This window comes from Camarhynchus parvulus, chromosome 3, assembly GCF_901933205.1.
Source record: "Camarhynchus parvulus chromosome 3, STF_HiC, whole genome shotgun sequence".
Lineage (NCBI taxonomy): Eukaryota > Metazoa > Chordata > Aves > Passeriformes > Thraupidae > Camarhynchus > Camarhynchus parvulus.
The window spans coordinates 56,732,219-56,751,193 of NC_044573.1; the positions used below are offsets into that span (position 1 = coordinate 56,732,219).

An 18,975-nucleotide genomic window follows, 5' to 3' on the forward strand; every position below is an offset into this window, starting at 1 on the left:
ACGGGCCCATCAATCTCTCTTCAGTGTCTGATAAAGTTATGGTAAAGATTTTTTTGGGAGGTATTGAAAAACATCTGAAAAACAATGCAGTCAGCGGCACAGCCAGTATGGCTTCATGAAAGTCCTGTCTGATTTTGTTTTATTATAAGGTAACCTGCCTAGTTGGCCAAGGGTTGATGTAATCTTTTTGGATTTCAGTAAAGCTTTAGATACACTCTCTCATAGGATCCTTCTGGAGAAAATGTCCACCATGCAGCTGGATAAACACATCGTGAGATGGGTGAGCAGCTGGCTCATGGATCAGGCACAAAGGTTTATAGTGAGTGAGGTGACATCAGACATCCCTAGTGAGGCTCCATCCTTGGCCCTGTGCTCTTCAACATCTTTGTAAAGGACCTGGACACAGGACTGGAAGGGATAATGAGCAAGTTCACATATGATGGAAAACTGGGAGGAGCTCCGGGCTTCCTTGAGGGCAGGGAGGCCCTGTAGAGAGGCCCTGTAGAGAGACCTCAATAAATTGGAGAGTTGGGCAGTCAGCAACCAAGTGGAAGGTCCGCAAGGGCAAGTGTCAGATTCTACACCTGGGGTAGTACATACAGACTGGGCAATGAGAGGCTGGAGAGCAGTGCCTTGTAAAGGGACCTGGGGGTCCTGGTCAGTGGCAAGTTGAACAGGAGTCAGCAGTGCCCGGGCAGCCAGGGGAGCCAACCCTGTCCTGAGGGGCATCAGGCACAGCATGGCCAGCCAGGCAAGGGAGGAGATTGTCCTGCTCTGCTCTGAGGTGGGGCAGCCTCACCTCCAGTGCTGGGGGCAGTTCTGGGTGCCATAATATAACAACATTATACCACTAGAGAGCATGCAAAGGAGGCCATGAGGATGGTGGAGGGCCAGGAGGGGAAGCTGTATGAGGAGCAGCTGAGGTCACTTGGTCTGTTCAGCCTGGAGAAAATTAGGGGAAGACCTCATCCCAGTCTCCAGCTTCCTCATGAAGGGAAGAGGAGGGGCAGACACTGATCTCTGTGATGACCAGTGACAGGACCTGAGCAAATGGCCTGAAGGTGTATTAAGGGAGGTTTAAGTTGGATATAAGGAAAAGGTTTTTCACCCAGAGGGTGGTTGGGCACTGGAACAGGCTCTCCAGGGCAGTGGTTGCAGCACAAGCCTGACAGAATTCTGGAGGTGTTTGGACGCGACTCTTGGGCGCATGGTGTGACTCTTGGGGTTGGTGCTCTGCAGGGGCAGGAGCTGGACTTGGTCCTTGTGCTTCACTTCCAACTCAGAATATGTGATTTTTGTGATTTTTTGTGATTTTTGTCAATGTGTGGATGTAATAGCTGATGAAGATGGATATTATTTTGATAATTTGAGTCTTTTTATCCATAACATGAAAAATATACAGATTTCCCTTTTTTGACTGGTGGCATATGTTCTTGACATGTGTAGCATTTCTCAGGTGTCATTTGTTCTGGTGTTAGTGATATTCAGAGATTGCAATTTGAAATACAGACTTGTAGTAAATTGTTCTCACTATAGTCAAGGCAAGCAAGTATTTTTGTTTCAGGAAATGTAGCTGGTATTTATGGGTCTCTGAGAAATCTTTCTTAAAATTCAAATTTCTGAAAAGTATTTTTGTGAAAATGGTACCCTCAGTGAAAAACATCTACATTTTCGTTTAATTTCTGCATGTTTTTTTTTCTAGCTAAACTACTTTTTCATTTCTTTTTGCTTGTATTAGTGTTACAGAACAAACAGATACTGGTGATTGAGCAAGGTTCTATTCCATTTTAGGCACCATTAACGGAATTGTTAACCACTTTATGACATGAAGATTTTTGATTTTAGTGATGCTTGAGCAAGAAAGAGGTCAGGTGTCTGTAAATGTGCAGTCCTTGCAGGAAATAAAAAGCTCTGCGAACTGAGTCTGGTTTGGTTTGGTTGTTGTTGGGGCAGCAAGAAATCTAGAGTTGAGCTGTCTTTGTGGTGGCACTGGCTATTTTGTTTTATGGTAATTTCTCAAGAATAGCACAAAAAACAGGTCTGTTTTTTATAAATATTTAATAAGAAATAAACTTCACAGTAGAGAGTCAAAGTTGAAAGTAAGGCACAGGAAGCTGAAAAGCCTTACTCATGACATGCCAGATAATCTAGGAATAGAGCACGTCTCAAGTCTAGGTTTGTAGATATTGGGCTTTACTACTTTCTTACAGAGAAGCAGTTAACAGATATTGATAGAGAAACAGATATTTCTTCACTGACATGTATCTTTGGTTTATGCTTTTATTAATTCTGCATTTATTTGGATTTTGACATAACTGATAATACAGTGTGGGCAGTTTCAAGAAAAGAACAAATAAAATTGGCAGGTGCTTACCTTGCATTTTGTTAATGTTTCTTTTAATTTTCTGAATTTTTTTTCCTCTCCTGTATAAGTATCTTCCTTTATTTTTGCTTTACATCAGTAGCAGTTAAAAATGAAAAAATCGCACAAACATTGCCACAATGTGACTTGATATAATTAGCTCTTTCTTTTTACTCAGTTGAATGCAGCAAGCTTTGGTTTTGGTTCAGAATGATATGTGTTTCTCTTTCCATGGACAAATACTTTTTTGTTTTCTGTTTTTTTTATGTTGTGATGGTCATTGTGGTTACTTCTTAGTGCAAAGTGTCAGAATGCAATTATTGTGCTTTAGCAGATAACATTTATCACTTCTGGTTGTGGTTAATGGACAGATGAAGTTGGGAGCCTTCAATGACCAAAACAACCCAAGGAAAACCAGACAAACTGATACTTTTGGATTTTATATATAGGGAGAATTCCAAAGAAGAGCAACTTTCAGAAGTTTAACGGTGATGTACAATATATTTTCATGAGCTTTAGATTTCCTCATGTTTTACTGCCATTTATCACGTTAGGCTCTGATGCTTTGATTTTGCTGATTTGAAAATCCATGGTTTATACATTGGTAGCTAAGAAGACATTTTTATTCCCATCTTCAGTTGGATGTGGTAACTTTTCTGTAATGTTACAATTCTCAAATGCCTGCTGTAGAGATGAGGACCTGTTGTACTTCATTATACTCAGATATGTTATGCATTCTGTCTGTGACAAAGAAAATGTGTTCTTTTCTCAATGGAAATGTTTGAAATCTGACATGATGTATCTTAAATCATGGAAAGTAAATGAGAATTTAAGACTTCCGTGTTTTGGGTAAGAAAAATATATACACAGACTTTGCGAAGTTACTGAATCTTGACACAGAGGTACTGTGTGGGTTTTAGAAAGGAAGTGGCTTATTTCAGGGAAAAATGTGTCACCAGCAATGAGAAGCTTTTTAAAATCCTTTGAAATGCATTTTTGAGATTCTCCTCATACATACTGTACACCTACACTGGAAAAAGTGACACTCCAGGCTTTTTCTGAGTTTTCCTTCATGGTCCTGTAACACTAGTTTGGTTTACTTTTGTTAGGATGAAGTGTAAACCAACACAAAGTCATGTCCATAGTTGACTGTACCATGTATGAAAATTGGGTGTTTTGCTTGGAAGCTAAGAGAACTCGGATGAAACTAAAAATGATTGTGTCCTTTTTAGAACTTTAGGATTCCAGAAGAACCAGAGATCCTGGGGAAACCGTAGCTCCACTTGTTCTGACTGTGTCCTATCTCAGTCCATTTAGGTCACGGTAAAGATCAACTAGCAACCAAGAAAACTTGGTTTTCTCAGTGTCTTTAGAAGGTAAAGTGAAGAATTTACTAAATTCTCAGATGGGATTGCTGGATTGTTGGGAATGTATGATTGGAGTCAGATTTTTTTAAAAATCCTGTTTCACTGCTGCTGTAGTGCTATCATGTATCAATTTAAATATTGTAAATCCTACCTGAAGTTGTACTTCAAGTTGTACCAGAGGAGTACTCAAAGTGAGGGAATGCCATTGGGAATGCTGACATGGGAGTGTTTCGCAGTTGAAAGCTAGCGCATGTCAGCTCTAGAAACTAGTAAGACATCTAAACATTAGAAGTGGCATATCCAATCCAAAGTAGTGGGAGCAAAAGAAGCAGACTAAAATACATTACCTACTGGTAAAAAAGAGCTTGAGTGCTAACAGGAAACCTGGAGAAATTCAGAAAATAAGTTAAAAAAAGTAAAAGCCAGTATGGTGTAAAAATGCAGGCTTTAAACACAAAATTACTTCACAATGTCTGTTCATGCTAAGGGTCTTTCACTACAAATACTGTTCCTTCCTTAGAAAATGTATGTCAACAATGCAAACTTCATCTCTGTACAGTCTTGTGGATGTGTTTCTTCAGTTTTGTGGATGATTCGGAATTGTTACAAAGCACATTAGTTCCATAGTATAGTGTATTATGGCACATACATATCAGACAGAACAGAAATGCCACCACTTGTGTGCCTCTATTTACACCTGAACTGTTTTCTTCTTCAGTGACAAGATATCAGCCATTTTTCGTCACCTCAGCTTCTGTGTTCACAGCCTTTCAGTCTTCAGCGAGGACACTTAAAATATGTGAAGTGCCAGTTTCCTCCCTTCTGTTATACTTGTGGTGGTTGAAATGGCCATTAAAATTAAAACTCATGAGTCCACTGTCAGAAACTAATGCTTAAAATGCCAAAATCTTGGAAAACTAGCTGACTTTATTGTGGAAAATAATTGTGTCTGCAGAAGTTGTAATGCCATATTGTCAAAGACGTGCAAGAACTTTGACTGGTTGTTGCTTCAGTTCTTTTTCTATGTTTTTTACTGCCTATAGAAGCTCACCCTAAGTGGAAATTTTGTATCTGATTAATTCCAAAATATGAGTTGAAGTTATTTTGGGTACTCCTTGTTGGAGTCCCTGCTGCAACTTCTTGTGGTTTTAGAATCACATTTTCCTATTTTTAATGTTTTCCTCTTCCCTATTGCTGACCCACATAAACAGGAAAACGACTAACTTTGCTTGTCCACTAGGCAAGATAATGTAACTGTGGTTGAGTTGAAAAAAAAAGGAAAAAAGTGCTACCCAAAGGTCTTAAAGAAACACTTTTCAAGGCAGAAATGTGCTTTGTTATGCTTTTGGTGCTATTTTTATGTTAACATGTATGCAAACAAACTATTGCAAGATTTTAGATGCTATCTGTGTGCTTACAGGTGCTACTGTAAATGTGAAGTGTACAGAAAAACATGAAGCGATGAACTTGAGTCCATGTGAGTTCCCTTCTTAAGTCATGACAGAGTGAAATGGACTGCTTCAGGCTGGCAAATGAAATTTTTCTGGTGTTGTTCTACATCTGATAAATCTTCCAAAGCTTGTCTAAAACTATAGGCTGTACTTTACTATATTCAATTTTGCTTCTAAACTCAGATATGCAGCTTTTTATAAATCAGCTTGTGTCTCTGAACTATTTTGGCAATGGAGAATAGAGCTTCCAGTGTTATGCTTCACATTACATCAATATATAGGTTATTTTCTAAATATGCATGTCTCTTTTTGAGATTATAGTAATATTAGGTTTTAATTTTTTCTTGTCTTGATTAAACAAGTTCATCTTTGATAGTGCTGGAAATCAGGTAAGTTTGGCTGACACCATATGAGTTCATAGGAAAATGTGGAATTAATAAATTTTCAGAGTAATAATTTATATAAGTATTGCAAGTATAGATAAGTAATGCAGATAATGTAAAACATGCTGCAGTTAAAAAGAGAAAACATCTCTTACGCTGAAATATGGTGCAATTTTTATGATTTCCTAAATTTTAATACAGAACAGGTAGGGCTTTTAAAGTTCTATTTCGTGTTTCTCAAATCTGTGCTGCTGTGCATGTCAAGTAGCTTTTTTGTACCTTGTTTACTTCAGTTTGGCCAGTATCTGCGCTCTTCCTTGCAGTGGTTTCCCTGATAAATAAGCTAGAGCTTAATTCTAGAATTTTGTATCAGTTAGCCACTCAAAGGCCTACTGTCAACTAAATTACCAAATTAATGGTAGATTCTTTAAATCCGTAGCAATGTTCAATGTTGCTGGTAGCATACATAATATGTTCCTTAGGCAAATATGTCTTTCTGTCATATAATGTGTTGTAACTAGGTATTTGTACAAACTGCACAGCTGTGGTCCAGGAAAACTTCATGGCTTTTCAGATAGCTTAAGATTAGTCTCTAAATTTGTAGTAATAGTTATATGAACTTTTTTCATTTATGTATTTTCTGCTAATATGTTGGTTTTGATACTGTGCAGGTTCTGGACTGCAGATAAATTAAGTACCTTTGATCAGCCTGCTGCATTGATGCAGCTTAAATTTGTTTTGCAAGGTAAATCCAGAGATCTTTAACAGTTTCACACCTAGCATTCGAATATTCTTTGAGTTACCAGTAGGAAATTTAAATAAGAAAGAATGCTGAAGTTGCTGGGTGGGTTTTTTTGGGTTTGTTTTTTTTTTCCTTCTTTGTGTTTTTATTAGCCATTGCCTCCTTTTCATTTCTGCCCTTCCTCAAATGTACTCTATTTATGAACAGGACAAGATGACAGTATGGCAAACTAATTCTCTTTATTTAGGAAATGAGTAGGGTGCTTTCCATTAGAATTAAAGGAAGCAGCAAAAGTAGATGTTGAATGAAGCCTGTTGATCTTACAGTGAAGACATACAGAAAATTTCACAAAAACAAACTAGGAGAAAATGACGTGACAGTGAAGTCCCTGTATCCATTTGATACTACTTAGTAGTATCAAACTTCTTTATCTGAGAGTTTCTAACTCTGGCTTTGAGAATGTGGTCATCCTCTCCTGTAGACATATTTGGTTATTATTTGTCTTTTGTTAAAGATAGCTGCTGTTGAGTAGGTTTGTATGTGTGATAATTGAACTTTCATCTGTGTAGCACTGAGGACAAAACTGAGATTGTGCTCTCTTTCCAGAAGGCTAGAGTTACTTCTAAACTCTTAGGAGGTATGTGCAAAAAGTGTACTTTACAGCACAGGAGTATCTGCAAAGTCTACCAGCAAGAGATCCTAGTGGTGGTGTAGCTAGTTATATCAGTTATATCAGAAAAGCTGAGCTTTGAATGCCAGTAGTAAGAGAGAATAAAATACTGGTTCACCAGCATCGTTATGAGCAGTCAAGGTGTCTTCTAGTTGTGAGCAGTCACATGTGGAATAGTACAACTTCACATACCCCATTATGTTATGACAAATTATCAAGAACTAGTAGATATGAGTGTGACTGGACTTGAAGCCTCATTTCCCTTTGTTTCTCTTCTGATGTTCCACCATAAGTGGCAAATAGTATTGAAAGGGGAAGATGTTTAAAGTGGTATCTAATAAAAAACAGGGAAAGCATTCTGCTAAGTAATAGCACATAGAAAATGTAATCTCTAGTAGTGAATTGTAGGTTTTGAACATATTGTAACATATTGATGATGCACCTACAACCTTTGGTTTCATGATGTAAGAACACTGAAAATAAAATTAACCTGGAAGGAGGAAATTTTAAGTGTTTTCTCATGGTATTATGTTTTTAAAATTGAATGCCTCTTGAGTACTTAAACTGTCCCATCTACATAGAAATAATTTGTAAATCTAATATTAAAAATTATTTTTGGGCTGAATCTGATATAAGAAAAAGTTTCAAACTTTTGCTTTTCTGAAATTTCTAGGGAAGAATTATGATCCTACTTTTTTTTTTAAACCTCCCCCCACCCCCTTCCCCACCTAATATGTTGATATTGAGTAATAATGCAAATGTGAACCAATAGCATGACACATCATCCCTTAATCGGAAATCTTGGAACAGTTAAGGTGGGGAAGAGCAGGTTGATCAATATTAGTTTTATTTGGAGAAAAAATGCAAAGGAGAAACAGCACCTTGTTAATTATTTTTCTTGGTTCTCTTAAGTGTTGTTGCTTCATTATTTTACATTTACTCCTAGTACAAGAAGCACTGTCGAAGGGTGTATGTTCACTCAAAATGTTTCCTTTGAACAGATTGTGTGTAATGTTTAACTTGACCTAATTTGGATGTGCGAAGATCAATGTATTTTAATTCCTTTTGTGTCTGATTTGTTGCTTCTTAACATTTACTCTTTCTGAATGGTATAAATTTGAACATTTTACATTTTTAGCTTCAGAGTGATTATTCAAGTGGCTTTTAGATGTATGCATTTAACTGAGATTCAAGATTAGAGAGATTAACTGAGATTAAAGATTCAATTTTTAAAAATAAACTCTGTTAATCTATTATTCAACTTTTTATAAGGTTATACATTTTCAGTAGCTGCCTAAGTTTTGGATATTAGCAGATTAGTTGGAATAAGAGATTTTAGATAAGAGATTAGTTGCAATAGCAAAAGAGGTAGGATTTTCAAGTTGCAGTACCTTTGAGCTTTTCTGTTTTGTAAAACTGTAAATACCATCTCTCCTACTCTATTGTATTTGATTACATCTCTGGTAATTAGGAACCTGTCCGCTCCTAGGTCTGGGGGTTGTGTATTGGCACCTGTCACCAATCAGAGATACCTTTTCCATCATTCATGTGTATTATTAATTAATGTAAGCTATTTGCAGTAGTTAGATATTTAACTTATGTAAATTCCCATTAAAAATGAAAATTCCATTTATTGAAAATGAAAATTCACATTTTCTTGGGGACATATGGGTAGGCCCTGTTCTGCTAGATTCCTTTAAAATACCTGAAAGCAAGTATTAGGTGTAACAGCTTCTATTTCATGTCTTATGCTTGGGTTCACTGAGCTAGCAGCCTTGCATAGAACACAACTGTTTCTGAAGGTGAGCTTGTTAGAATGTCAGTCTTGTGTTTTACGGGGTTTATCTTCACTGGAGCCTGCCTTCCAGCATCATTACTTCCATTCTGGTTAATACTGTCAGCTTTTTCCTTGTCAGTTTCCTCAATTTATTAAAATTGCTCCTGATCAAGGAATCCAAACACTTAACATTGTCTTTTGGCAGTTTGGAAAATGACTGTGTCTAATTTACTTGGTCAAAGTAATACCTTTTAATGATTTTTATTTTGGGATTTAAAATAAAATATTTGTTTTCACTGTATTAGAGAGAGGTTTTTTGGTGGTAATGATTTCTTTTTTGTGTTCTTGTATGTAATTGTAGTTTTCAGTATAGATAACTATAATACTCTTTGCTACATTTTTCATATTATGACTGTTTAGAATATTATTTATGTTTCAGAAGAAAAAGTTCTGGAACTTTATTCATCTTTGTTCCTTAGTATCTCTTTCCTCTGGAGCAGTTTTCTTTCTGCAGCAGCACAATGCCCTGGAGCAATTCTTCTTGAGTTTGGATCTCCACTATGGCTATGAACTGTGGAATTTAAGAGACGTTTAAGTATTTGTAGCAAAAATGCAACTTAGGTTTGCTTTGAGTTTTGTATATGAACAAATACTGAACACAAAGATGATTTTGAATTGAGGCTCACACCCAAAGCTGGTTAGTAGTTATAGTGAAATGGTTTTAGTGGGAAGGTTGTATCTTGCTTAAGTAGAAGAAGAAAGCCCCCCAAAACATCAAGAGTCTGAACATTTACTGATACCCATATCATCCACAGTTTCTGTCAGGTATAGTAAAGACTTTGTATTTAGTTTTGCCGCATCCTGAGAAGTACCTTAACTACTGGCTTGGGAAGATATCTCCATCTATGTTGAGTAGGAGGTGGTGGGCATGGCAAGGACGATCAAGAAGTCAGTTTCATCAAACCAAAGCAAAACCCCTTGAAATACAAACTGCTCCATATAATGTACTTCCATCTGTTCAGTTCCATTTCTGCTGGCAATCCTATACCTCCACTCCTACTCTCTTTATCTTCAATGAAATTCTAGTAAATACTATTTCTTCCTTTATCTTCATTATAGGTAAAACATTCAAAATGCGAGTATTTGGCTGAGTTTTTGTAAAATATGTAAGTAGAATATGTCTATGCTTTTGTCTTTTTAAGGGGAAAAAACCCACAAACTGAAAGGGGACATCTCTGAGGATTTGCTGTTTGATTGCCATAACCTTGCAAGCAGAAATGCAGAAGTCAATGTCAGTCAGTGAGTTTCTCCCTTGTACTTGTGAACAACTCCTAGTTCTTTTTATTAAATACATTTGTATTTCAATTTACAGTAGAGGATGGGTGTTTGTGTGTACACAATATTATGAGTAATTGCTGTACTCCTGGACCTTGTTTTGGTTTTTTTTCTTTTAAAAGACTTATACTCACTCTACCTGTTGAACACTTGCTTCTTTAAAATCACATCTTACATAAGCCCCTGAACTGCTTTTTTCAGTAACTGAAAAATTTTTCATATGTGATTAGACTTCTGGCCTTCTGAAGCCACCAGTCTTCCCCTCCAAAAATGTGCCTTGTGCTGTGGCATTGCCTTATGTTGTCTGCATTCCCAGCCCCAAAGTCATGAGAGGATCTGGTGTGATTGTAATGTCACCAGCAGAGTGAGAGGGTTGAGAATTCAGAGAACCTAAATTTAAAATAAGGTTTCAGCTAGTCCTGCCTAGAAGTTCTCACCACACAAAATTTTTGCATTTTTCTGGAACTTAAAAATGCTAGAAATATTTACAGCTTAAACAGTCGTGTAGGGCTAGTAAATACACTTTCTTCTGAAGCTTTAAAAGGCCATCTCATTAAGTTTCTGGAGAAAATTTGCAGAATGGTTGTGGAAAAGTTGAACAAATATTAGATGATTTTACTCTTTAAATACTGTCAGATTGCTTCTATGTTTTTCATGTTTACTGTTCTTAAACTTCTGTTTCATACTGAAGTAGTTTTAGTGCATAAATAAAAGTTGTGGTTCAAGAAAAGTTTCTTTTTGTAAAATGCCTTGCACTCCTTCAGTACAATCAGCAGGAATGTACTTGCATAAATAATGTTAACATGTAAAGGATATGATGTTACTGAATTATCTGAATGATGTGCAAATAGCACCATCCTCTGGCATTATAACATTAGTTATGAACTAAACCTGAAATTGCTATTTGTTATTTTTGGAAATTTGATATAATTGTAATAGAATGTACATACTGTACTTTCAGTTTTACATACTCATTTTGGGCCAAGGTTTAACAGAAATTCTGGTAATTTGCATAGACTCTGTGTTCTGTTCAATTAAGTGACTGACTAAAGGGAATATCTTTTTAGGGTTATCCTGCCCATAGTGCTGACTCTGCTCTTTACATGACCATTTATGGTTGGAAGTTGCACTTCAGAAATATCAGACTGAGCTTTTTGTAAATCTCAGTGAAAGACAATTCACAGTCATTTAAGAAAAATTCGTTGAGTTAGAAAACACCACCAACGACTTATGGTTGTGTATCTGGGGGAGACTAAAGGTGCTGTTACAGAACAACTGCAAATATCTAATAAATTATTTTTACAGGAGATTATAGCTTCAGTTACAGATTGAGAATGGGTATCGTTGGCATTTCTAGAATGCAGAGCAATACACCTCCCGCAAATTGGGTTTCAGTAGTTACAGGATGAGTTGTGCTGAGTTACAGTCATGTGAAGGACTGAATTTTAGTCCATTGAACTATAAGCAGTAGGTATGAGAAATATCACAGGGACATCCTTTTGAAAAACTTGGTGGATGAGAAAGTTGCTGTTTTGGTAGTTGAGTTCCTATTGGACCTTTACATGTCGGAAACATCAAAAGGAGACAGCTGATGTTCGGGTTCTCTCGAAAGGAAAACACGCACCACCCCCCAGTCTGCCCTCTGCGCAGGAGAGCTCCTCCGTTCTTTTACAGGGGAGGTGTTGGCTTAGTGAAACTGGAAATCTTAAGAGTTTTGCTATAGCATCAGTGCCTGTCTTTCTCCTAACAGATGAACCATGAATGCAAAACAGACTAATTATCCATATTTCTGGAAAGACTATACCAATGGTCTACATATAGAGCTGGTCTGTGCATTTCTTTGCTGTTGTGTGTTGCCTAAACATAATTTCATAAAAATTGGAATGTTGATTTAAGCATCCAAATATTGAGACATACAAGATTAAGTTGTGAAAATGCTGAAAGCTCCTAGTAGTAATAGACATGAGTAAAATATTTTCTATAAAAATATACATTGTTCCCTGAGATGTGTTTCTGGCAACATTAGATATTCTAAATGAAATGTGCACCATTCGATGGAATGATTGCAGTAAGGAGTCGCTTGGAAAAAATAGTTTTAATAGGTAACATTAATTTTGTGCTGCTTACAGGCTTGACTATGTGTAAATTAAATAAGTCCTGATGGCCAGAAAATTGTCACAGGAAGATGTTTCAGGTGTGAAGAGCAAGAGAGTGCAGCTGTAACTGACTGCTGGATTCTGTATCATTTGGCTTCATTCAGGGAGGTAGTATTGATGGCAAGAGACATGGTGAGACTCCAGAAATTTTGGCTATGTTTCAGACAGGAAAGAAAATGTGTTGTTGTCTTGTCATAACACATTCCACTCCATCCACTTCAACCTCATCTAACATCCATGTCTGTGTCCTTCTAATCCTCTAACTTATTCAGTTGTGTTCAATTTTTTTGTTGAATTTGTCTTTGTGCACTAAACACAGTGTTTATTTCCTGATGTCATTTCACGTTTTTTATTGCAGTTCCATTTTTTTCTACTTCATAATTTCAAACTCCTTATCTAGCAATTCCCAGTTTCCTACCTATTTTTCCAATAATTGGCCATTATTATTTTCCATGTTTGCTCTTTTCCAGACATACTTTGCATTTGCCTTCAGTTCTGCTCATTTTCTGCTTCCTTTGTTCATGTTTAGCTTTGCTTGTCATTGAGTATATGGCCTCTTACTTTCTCCTTATACACAATTCTTCCTCAAGTTGGGTTATTCACTAATACTGTCGTTTGGTTTTTTTCATGCTCACTCTATCACTCTCTCTCATCTTCTCTGCTTGACTGATTTTCATTCTTCTAGTCTTCATCTGTTCTTAATAATCTGTGTGTCTTACTCCTTGCCAGTTCTCACTATATGGTTCTCTTCTCTTGCCCTCCAGTTTTGTTTGTTTTTATGATGTATCCAGGACAAATTTATGCCTCCATTTTATTGCTGTGGTAGGAAACTGTGGAGACAGGAGAGGTAGAATTTGAGTTCAGGTGACACTGTTGTGTCCTGCCTGGACAAAAACAGTTTTAGCAGCGACATACTGAATGTTGATGAAGTGTTTTAGGGATTTCATTTTTAAAACTTAATCCATAACAGCATGTGCAAACTGTTTGCTAAGGCAAAATCAAGTGGATTCTCAGAATGTGGAAAGGTCACTTGATGGATTTAGTTTATGCAAATAATACCTTCCTTAGGTGCCATTTTTAAAAACCTTCTGTTCTGTCTTTTATCTTCCACTTTGTTTGTTCACCCTGTTTGGAAGTAAAAAAAAAAAAAAAGGTCAACTCAGGCAGGAGCCTCACTTGAACAAATTAATTTTTGGCCTAGTGATGTCAACTTGCTGAAAACTGCAAACATTGAAAGTAAAGCCAGAGAGGTGAGGAGTGCCAGCTGGCTGTAGCAGGCTGCCAGCCCTTCTGACTGTGGCTGCTGCACACACAGTTGTTGCAGCTGCATGTAGTGAAGCAAACTTTTCTGGAACTTCAGTCTCGGGATAGCAAGTTGTGCTGTTTGTGTGTTGTGGATCCCAGAAAACTGGTCCATGATGAACAGACTCAGGAATATCACCACTCAAGAACCTGCTGTATCTCTCTTCCCTCTTGTTGTATCATACCTTAAGAACAAACCAAAAAAATTCTTGTAGTTAGGTGCAAGTGAACATTTTTATTTTCAGCATTTTTCAGTGAAAATGCCTACTCTGAGTTACATGAAAAACAAATTCATATTCACCCTCTGAAACTTTGCAGAGAAGGTAATAGTTATAGCAATGAGACCAAGTTACCTGGAAATCCCCTGACTGTGGTTTCTATTAGGAAATAACCTTTCTTTTAAAAAGAAAAAGTTCAGAGTTCTTGTTTGGAGAATTGTTTTCAGTATCTTTCGAATGGCTGTGTCTCATTCACTGGGTGGTGACTTAGCAAGTTGTCTTTTCTATTATTTTGGACTGTTCCATTGTTTTTGGAAGTGCTGTGGATGTTCAGTAGCATCCACTTGTATGTTGCACTTTACGGTAGCATAATGTCATGTGGTTTTCTAAAAGTGGCTGTTTTGAACCAGTTCGATTTAAGTACTAAAGTTTGCATATGGAAGGAATTCTGTAAGTTGACGTTCTCACACATGCAGACTTTATCACTGCTGTTGCATCAAAATACATTTAATCGATGACCTATAGAGATGGTGCACAGCAAATTATATGCAGGCAGAATGTTTTAAAGGTTATGAAGCTGTCTAAATTTAGGAAATCTGGGATGTTCTGAGTTCTGTAGTCATATTCTGTACTGGTGGTACATTGGTAAGAGGCTTGGACTTCTGACAGTGTTCTCAGAGTTCTGATATGTTGATAATACTAATACACAGTACCAATGCTACTGATGATAGTGTACTGTATCCCAGTGCAAACTTAACTAACTGCAAGTTACCACTATATCCTACAGCATTTTGTAGACATCATGAGTGTAAAATAATTCAGTTTAATTATGAAACCAAAACAAATTATTTTCAGTAGCATATCTCTAATTTGACAGGTTTTGATATTTCTTTGTTATTTTTTTCCATGTGCTTTGACATTTGAAGAGTTAAAAAAAATTCTACTGTTTTAAAGGCAAATAAAAAATTAATGGCTTAAAGCTCATGAGATTTGTTGCATAAATAGAAAAATGTAAACAGTTTGAAGCTTTTCAGATGGGTTGTGTGACAGGATGGATTTATTAGATATTAATATAAACCCAGATATATGTGGTCAAACAGGTGATACATGGTTCTGAGCATGAAATTGTGTGTAATTGTGTGGGTGTCTACATCTGGTTGACTCACTCATGTGTAGTCCATATTTGAAATATTTTCACAAATACAGGGTCTTAAAATTAGTTTAAAATCATAGCAGAGCATATAGGAAGGGGAAGTGTGTTATCTTGAGAGGAGCCTTGGTTATTAATTCTGCTTTTCAGACAGAACTGTTTCTCATGACATGGTGCACAAAACCAGTGCCCTGTTTTCTTTTATGTAATTGGTGGCTATTGCTGTGCAATGAGCAGACAGAGGTGTAAGTGACTTGTTTGTGGTTATATAGAAAGTCTGTAGCAGAGGAAAGGATGCAAACCGTGTCTTGTAGATTAGAAAGCATGGTGTTGCATGTGTGTGTTTTTCTCATGGCAGTGCTGGCTTAGACAGCATTAGGAGGACCTGCTTAAGTAACTTTATTCTGCCTATCAAGTGTCAGTTAAATGTAAGATTCTCATCCCCATTCAAAATTGAAATAGTATGCAGCTGCCTTCAAGTGCACATCCAATTTTGAAAAGAGAAGAATCAGTATAACCAATAAAAATGTCAAAAGCATGCAAGTGAAAAACTAACAGCAAGTTGCCTACAGTTAATTGGAACGTAATTCCCTTGAAGGTGTGATCCTTTGCCAGTGCTTATGTACCACTAGTAGTTGGTTTGTGAGTAGACATGGATTTATTTAAATGGAATTGCCATCTGGAAAAGCATAAGCTCAAGACATGCCTGTCTTGACATTTGTCTTTGTTTTTCAAGCTGAATTCAGGCACTTGAAACGTTCTAGTTCATTGTATCAGAAACAGGCTTCTCTGCAGTGGGCTGGTTGAGTGTAGAGTTTAAGTGCCAATTTAGTGTTGGGTGAGTGAAAGACTACTTGGGAGGAGAAGCTTCTGTGTATAGTGGCATTTTGTTACAGCTATTGGAAAGATATGGTCATCTGGACAAAGCGTGGATTTAAATACCCAGTGCAAGTGTACATTTCTCCAAATATGCCAATATCCATTTGGTATCAACGTGTCTTTCTTGAGAGAGTGGCTGTTTAACAGATTCCTCTTTTCATTCACTTCTAAACTACCTGGAAACAGACTATACTGTCAATCAACTCTTCCATTTACTGAAACCTTCCATACCTCCAACAGAATTAGAGAAAAGATTGATTTTTATTTTCCTGTTACTTTCAGTGTTAAGTATCAATATTGAAAAAAGGACTTATCAAGCCTGTTATGTTTGATAATGTAGCCAGAGTAATCTTTTGATTTGTTTGTACAGATCTTCTACAGGTACTGCTTACGACCAGTTTCAGAAAAGGAATCCAGAGGGAGTTGCTCACAGTAAAGGGAGGTGGTTGACTAAATCTATATACTTCTACTATTCCATCTTGAACATCTAGAACGACTGTATTAATTTTTAAAGACTATCCCAATGTTTTACTTCCTTCCCACATATATTTTTGTCTATGTCATCATCATATTTATCAGCCTGCAGGTAGTTTATTGTGCCATCAGATTTTGGGATTGTATTGCTAACAATTTTGAAGTTATATCAGGTGTCATTAGTAATACTTTTTGAGTAAGTCTTAACAGACTTTTGAGTTAAGTCAGAAGACCAACTGGCAGTCACAGGAAAGGTGAAAACACAGCTAAGAATAATAGAAGAGGACTTTGTCAAAGTGTCGTATACTCCAGTTGTATTGGAGTAATGGCAGTGCAGGTCTGTCTGTTCCCTTTGGAGTTAGGCTGATCCCAGTTTAATACTGAGACAAGGTTCATCAATACACTTTTAGTTTTGTGGTAGTGTTTGACTTGTAGGTACAGTGTGCTTTAGCCTACGTACTCTGATGTCAGTGCAGTCTAAGTACCAAATACCTCTCTGGAAGCTACTTTGCTTAAAATAGGCTAGAAGTTCGGGGTTCTGAACATTCTGAATTGTGAGAACTATCATGCTGATGAGCCTTTAAGATTTTACTTTTTTATTTTCAGCTTTAATTTTTATGATTTATAAATGTATACTATGTGTTTGTGTGGAAGGAAAATTTTTTAATTTTTCTAGTGTTATGTCAATCAGTGCATTTACTTGTAGGGATACACTTAGATTTATTTCTTGCAATGCTTAGAGTAGTGAAATGTAATGAAGTATTGGGACTTCTTTTGGAGTATGTGAAAGATGTATCTGTTTTTATTTTATCTGTACTCGTGATTTAGGAAACTTATTGCCATTGATTTACCTAGGTATGTGTTTGAGAATGTCCAAATGGCAGTAGGTATCAAGAAGTTTATGAAGGCCTTCTTGGTAAAAATCTGTATATCCTTGTAATCCTTTCCCTTCAGAAGCTGATTTTCCACAGCAGCTCTTGTCCCAATCAGATTGGTATTACTGTTCCTATGTTTTTTCTGGGTTTGTAGTACGCTTCAGCTGCCATAGGGTACCCTGCTCGTAGATTAAGAAGTGTTTTAAGAATTATATCAGCTTTGTGCATTGACTTCCTTTTAGTTCCAAGGTGCAATTTAAGGATTTGCATGCAATCTGTTAAGTGCCGAATAGCTTTTGCTTTGCCTGCTGGAGCAGATAAGAATTTATCATGCAGTTTTCTCCGGTTCCCTATAGATTAGATAGTAAAGTATACTCCTTTCCCAGCCTTCTGTCCTTTGTAATGAAGCCATAATTATTAATCTTTAATGGCGCCTGCAATGCATAAAAGACAGACTTGGTCCTTATCTCAAATGTTCTGCTTGATTTTATTGTACTTGGTTATAAAAACATTGAAGGCTGAAAATTGTATTTGATGCTTCTATCAGTAGTGTTATGAATAATTCTTGCCTTGCCTTTTCATCTGGATGAATGTCGCCGTTCTTGGATTATTTCTATGGTTTGATTTGTCTTTATATTATCCCAGTCTGCTTCCTTGCTCCGCCTATGCTTTAGTATTTATTTATTTATATAATTATTTATTATTGTTATTGTTACTTATAAAACTAAAGTATGTATAAATAAAGAACTACTCAAACTGTCAGCTTTAATGGATTATTATTTTACTTTCTCTTGTTCTTTGTGATTTTAGTTTTGTATCTTCTTTCAACTTAGTGTTTCCTAATATCTAGTTTTAAAGTTTTTTCTTCTTTCTCAAATACTCCATTTGTTGAATGTGTTAAGTCTCTGTGTACAATTTAACTTTGAGTCTGTGTCAAACACTACAGCATTTTTTGTGCAGAGTAAAGCTGATTTTGGAATTGATTAGAAAAGATGTGTTTTGTAAAACCTTTGACTTTTGGGCCAATAGATTGCAAATTATTTTCAAGTTTTATACTACTAATGATTGTCTTTTGTTTTGACTGGTCTCATTTCAATTTAATTGTGTTATTTGTAATTATTAGTTCCTTGTAGCCAGATTTCAAACATGGTATTTTCTGAGAATTATTTCTCCTAATTTTGTTTCTTATTTGTATGCAACTATTCATGAACCACATACAGACGACTTCTTGCAGAGATCTGCAGGTGGCATATAAATAAAATGAGTATCAGCAGATAAGACAAATGAGGGAATTGAAGACCAAGTCATCAGATAAATAAGAATGTCTCCATCTGTATTGTGATTGTTTGCTTTTTTGGTTTGCTGTTGTAGACATGTCTGTGGTATTCTGCTTCCTTGCCTGAAATCTTCAGCAGCCTTGACCGCAATCATTTATGTAACTTACAAACCAATTTGATCTTGTGGTTTAAAGGTGTAGCTGTTGCGCTTTAGAAGGAAGTGCAGCATTAACATAAATGAGTAAGGCCAAATGGCTCCAATAGTTCATCCTAATGTAGTGTATCTAAAATACTTGAAAGAGTAACTTGGTATTCACTTGGCTCTTGATTGCCCAAATTGGTCCAATACCGAGAGAGTTGTGGCATTTTTCTAGTTTTCAGATACACTTGTAGGTAAAGCATGTTTAGAAAGTGCAGCTTAATTCTGAATTTGGATTATTTTTTTGCTTTGTCATGTGTGTAACATCCTTCAGAACACAATGTGCAGCAGCTGTCACAAATGCTGTAATACAGGAAGTTTTTTTCCTTGAAGGAAGAAGGGATCCTAAAATAATAAC

General features: G+C 36.5%; 1 protein-coding gene across 1 annotated transcript in view; it reads left to right on the forward strand.

The window, feature by feature from the left end:
• Nucleotides 1-18,975, forward strand: part of HBS1L (HBS1 like translational GTPase) — a 59,114-nt gene that overhangs the window by 13,935 nt on the left and 26,204 nt on the right. The gene's annotated exons all lie outside the window — the stretch shown is intronic.